Here is a 4988-nt window from a genome sequence, read left to right on the forward strand (position 1 = left end):
CCAGGCTTAAATCTGTCAGTGTGAAAATATGAAATGGTACCTATAGTAAATATCTATAAAACTCCTCTCTGGTCCCCTGGACTTGGTGAAGCTGCCTGCTTGCCTGCCCAATGTCCTTGTGTCTGTGTGATCGGTCTATCTTAAGGCAATCACAGATTGTGTCTTATTAGGGTTGCCAACCCTCCAAGATTGGCCTGGGGTCCCCCGGAATCTGCATCGATCTCCCGGTGACTATTGAAAGCAATCCAAGAGATTTTAATTGGATATTTTAAGAAAATGACATTATGTCATGTTGGGGGAAAGAATCTCTCGGAGTAGATTCAGTCAGAGTTGGCAACCCTATGTGTTATAGGTGAGTGAAATCCTGCCCCATTGAAGTCAATGACGACACCCCAAGTGTTTTTGTTCTTCCTCCTTTTACTCCATTTTTTCTGGCTGGTCCCAAGGGTTTATTTTACACATTATGAGCCTGATTCAAAGCCAACTGAAACTAGTGGGAGTCTTTCTATGAATTGATATGGGCTTTTGCTCAGATCGCATATCACTCTCTACAAAATTAGTTTGGAGCAAGCAAAACCCCAAAAACTGTTGACAAGTCATAGCCCATCTCGCTGCCTCACATCTGTAAGGCCTACTTTAGTGATCATAAAAGAAAGAAGTATATAAGCCTATTTTTCGTTTTGCAGGTGCCTTTTAAAAACAAATCTGTTTTTGTGAGAGTCTTTTTTCCCATATATTTGGTGTTGACTTTGCTTGGTAATAAGAAATCATTAATTCTAAAAAACGTCAACCAACAGAATGAGATTACAGTTTCAGGAATTCCAATTGTTGAATATTTTGCTTTGTCCATGGTATGATTTTTTTCTGCAGATTTTTTTGCAAAGAAGATCAGCTTCCACAATGTTCATTGTTTAGATGCCAGCTATTGTTTACTATTCAGTCAGCCATTTACTTCAATTCCTAGAAAGCTTTACTTTGATCAGTTTGCTTTCTTGCCTATTTAGAAAGTTGGTGTCACAACTGTCATGACAGTTTGTTGGGGAAGGTGCCATCTCTCTAACACAAAAGCAGCCAGTGGTCCTAACATGCCAGGAAATCAAGAAACAGCATAATACAGCCTGAGAAATGCTACTGACAAGCAGAAGATATATGAGTGAAGACTTCCCAGCCTAGTAAGCAGAAACTCCAGCTATCTAAGTGAGGAGGGGATGAAGGAATACAGACTGGAGACAAGAAAAATGGAGACCTCAGGAAACATATCTATACAGTTTTATGTACTGCTGTCATTGAGTTCTTCTCATTTTCAATGGATGCAAGACACAAGTAAAAATCCATCCAATTGTCAATGTTGACATTCATGTGCAAAAACATTTTCCTATGCCACTAATTTACAATGCATTAATTTATTATACTTCCGCTGTACATTTTACAGCTTCCCATCCTTAAGTGAGTAGGGCCACTCGTCTCTGTCTCTTCACACTCCCTGTCTTGGGTATAACAAATCTCTTCCTTTTAGGCTTCCAAAAGGGCACTCTTCTTTCTCACCCAGTCATCTACAATCAAAGGGCAACGCAATAACATATATCTATACAGATTTTCAGATACATTGTTAGACTGATCATTTTGTATTGCATGTATGTATGTGCACATGTATTGCAGTTAAGTTAAAGATGGAATAGTCCCATCAAATCAAATCCATTCTTCCTCAGTATTTCCTCAGTAGTGCAACCTTTTCCTTTTTTGGAACATTCTCACTTCAAGAATCACATTTTTACTCTCTTCCCCATTCTCCTTTTCATTTTAAATTTAGTAGGAATATTAAATTGTAAAACATATTAAAAGATGTATTTTATATTAAAATATACATAATTGCCCTGGGTTCATGTATGTATAACTGGTTCATGTTTTTAGAACAAATAACTACTGAAGGTATGCCATAATTCATAAAGAACTAATGATTTATATGGACCAAAATTAAGTATTTCTTTTCATGATAAATCATTAACACATTTTTAATTTTTATTTCACACTTCTCCAAGAATGCAAAATTGGTATTAGTATTGAGAAATTTTGTACCTGAGCCACCCAGTCCTTCTCCAAATATTAGTCACTCACATCTTTCATAGTTTTTGTTTTTAAGAAATAACCTAAATCAGTAGGAATATTGAACTCTTTTCTTTCCGGTAACCTAATTCTCACTGCATCCTAATAGGACAAAACCAGATGAACAACAGTTGTATCTAGTTACTGCGCATGGATTGATGTGGCTTTTGCATTTGTCAAATATGTGTACAAACTGACAGACGTAAGCAGACCTCCATGGTGCTAGTGCTAGAGAAGGTAGAGTGCTTACACCTGCTGCTGCTGTGGAACAAAGCACAGGCTACTATTGCTCTGGGACTTCCCTAACTTGCACCTCTGCTGTTATAGCCCTATATATGGCTTCCATCAGCTGAAAATCACTGATCAACTGCAGCCATACCTGTTTCTGCCTACTCTGTCCCTTCCATCCTCTGGCCTGCCCTTTCTACTAGAATAGCCCATGCACTAGGGCTTCCACAGTGTCAGTGCACAGTTGGCTCTACACTGTGAGGACTGTGCAGTCTGCACAGGAGGGAATTAGGTGGTGGATCCTCTGCCACTTTAAGCATAGCTGGAACAAAATGGCTTCAGTTCAGGGGTGAATTTTCCCTAAGGTCTCAAACTCACAGAACTTATGCACTAGTTCAGATGTTACATGGGAACAATAGCTGAACCAAATTCTTCTCTTAGTTACTCTAATGAAATCCCAAAGTCTGTAATGAGATTTCACTGGTGTGAGGGAAGAATTTGGCCCTCTGTGTTTAGAACTACAATAAAAATCAATAAATTTCTTCAATACTAATAATGTTTCTTCTGCTGGACCCAGCAAAAAAAGTATCAAGACTTGTTACCAGTACTGAGGAAACCTGAATTTCATTCCAGTTTTAAATAGTGAGGTCCAAATTCTCCACTCAGTTACACTGGTGCCACCCCATTAAATTCCAGGGGTGGCACCAATATATCAGAGAGAATGAATGAAGTAATGTATTCTCATTACATTCCCAGCCATTTGTTTCATCTGCCTGGAGTAAGAAAACTAAAATTAGGAAGCATTTCATGTTCATAGTTTGCTTGCAATATGAAAAAACACGCCTATAAATTTGTCTATGAATGTGTTATGCATTGTCCAGTTCTACTAAAAAGAAAGTTACCTGTATATTAGCATGACGAACTGATAATGTCATAGTATACTATTTTGTCCAGAATAATTCAGATTAATGTGCCCAGAAATATTACTTGAGGTGTCTAAATTGTAAACCATTGTCAATACATATGTACTCTTCCAAAAGAATTGTATTCCTATTTTACTTTATGATGCATGCTCTTTTAGGTGTTTATAAAACATCCTCTGCTAGTCTTAAAATGCTAGTGTAGTTGGTATTTCTTTCTGCAGTCAGTCCACACCAGCACTGAGCCAATTGCACTTGCAAGTGGGTGTCAGGCAATGCAGCTATCAAACTATCAGAAATTTGGGTGCAATTGTTCCCATCCTGTCTCATGAATCCCTTAGCTCTCATCCTGCATTACCCAAAGCAGTTTATAGCAGACAAACTCCTGATTCTTTATGTCTGAAAAGCAAAAAGAAGGAAGGAATTATCCCAGGAATCCACAGGAAATAAAATAAGAGATAAGAAATGCAGACAATTGCCCTCAGACCTCTGAACAATCAGTAAGATGGTTTCAGAAGATCCTGCTGTTGGGAGCTTCAGCCTTAATATTAGCTCTGAAAGAAACGTCCCATCAGTACAGAATCCTAAAGAATAGGTAGGAAACCCTGAAGAAATATAAGCCTCCATCTTTTAATTTAGCTTCTCTCAAAGCATTTGAGTAAGTGAGAGTACAAGCTAAAGCTCTTACCCAGCCTCCCATTCCTAAAATAACAGACTATCAAGTTGATTCTCCACTCAAGGAATTTTCTGTTCATGGATTATTCACCTAGTTCACACAGATGAAGACAAATGCTATTGATGCTTGTTATTGCTTGTATTTTTTTGTCTTATTTGTTTAGTAGAAAGATACATTTGTGATTTCCCAAAACTGTAAGTTCTGTGCAAATAAATCTATACTGGTTTCCATATCTAGCCATTCATTGCGGTGTGTGTGGTTGACTGAAGACGGAAGTTACATTGAATGTAAAAAAGATCTACAGTAGAACCTCAGAGTTACAAACATCAGAGTTACAAACTGACCAGTCAACCATACACCTCATTTGGAACTGGAAGAACACAATCAGGCAGCAGCAGAGACAAAAAAAAAAGAGAGAGAGAGCGAGAGAAGCAAATACAGTACCATCCTGTGTTAAATATAAACTACTAAAAGAAAATAAAGGAGAAGCAGCATTTTTCTTCTGCATAGTAAAGTTTCAAAGCTGAATTAAGTCACTGTTCAGCTGTAAACTTCTGAAAGAACAACCATAACGTTTTGTTCAGTTACAAACATTCCATTCCCAAGGTATTCATAATTCTGAGGTTCTACTCTACTGTGTTTTTCAAAATTGACATGCTTTCCAAGAGTAACCAGGGAATCCAGCTTCCTACTTTGTACTGGCTGATGTCATTGCATCATTATTGCTAAGGCCTGGTCTACACTACGCGTTTAAATCAATTTAAAGAGCGTTAAATCGATTTAACGCTGTACCCGTCCACACTACAACGCTCTTTATAGCGATATAAAGGGCTCTTTAAATCGATTTCTGTACTCCACACCGACGAGAGGAGTAGCGCTAAATTCGATATTAACATATCAGATTACAGTTAGTGTGGACGGAAATCGATATTATTGGCCTCCGAGCGGTATCCCACAGTGCACCACTGACCGCTCTGGACAGCAATCTGAACTCGGATGCAGCGGGCAGGTAAACAGGAAAAGCCCCGCGAACTTTTGAATTACATTTCCTGTTTGCCCAG

General features: G+C 38.3%; 1 long non-coding RNA gene across 1 annotated transcript in view; it reads right to left on the reverse strand.

The window, feature by feature from the left end:
* Window positions 1-701: 701 nt before the first annotated feature.
* The window catches only part of LOC116825258 (uncharacterized), a 14277-nt gene continuing 9990 nt past the window's right edge, over window positions 702-4988 (reverse strand). The window contains exon 3 of the long non-coding RNA XR_012655215.1: window positions 702-1553. This is a non-coding gene — a long non-coding RNA (uncharacterized LOC116825258). The remainder of the gene's footprint in view (window positions 1554-4988) is intronic.

The sequence above is a fragment of the Chelonoidis abingdonii genome, chromosome 2 (genome assembly GCF_003597395.2).
Source record: "Chelonoidis abingdonii isolate Lonesome George chromosome 2, CheloAbing_2.0, whole genome shotgun sequence".
Classification (NCBI taxonomy): Eukaryota; Metazoa; Chordata; order Testudines; family Testudinidae; genus Chelonoidis; species Chelonoidis abingdonii.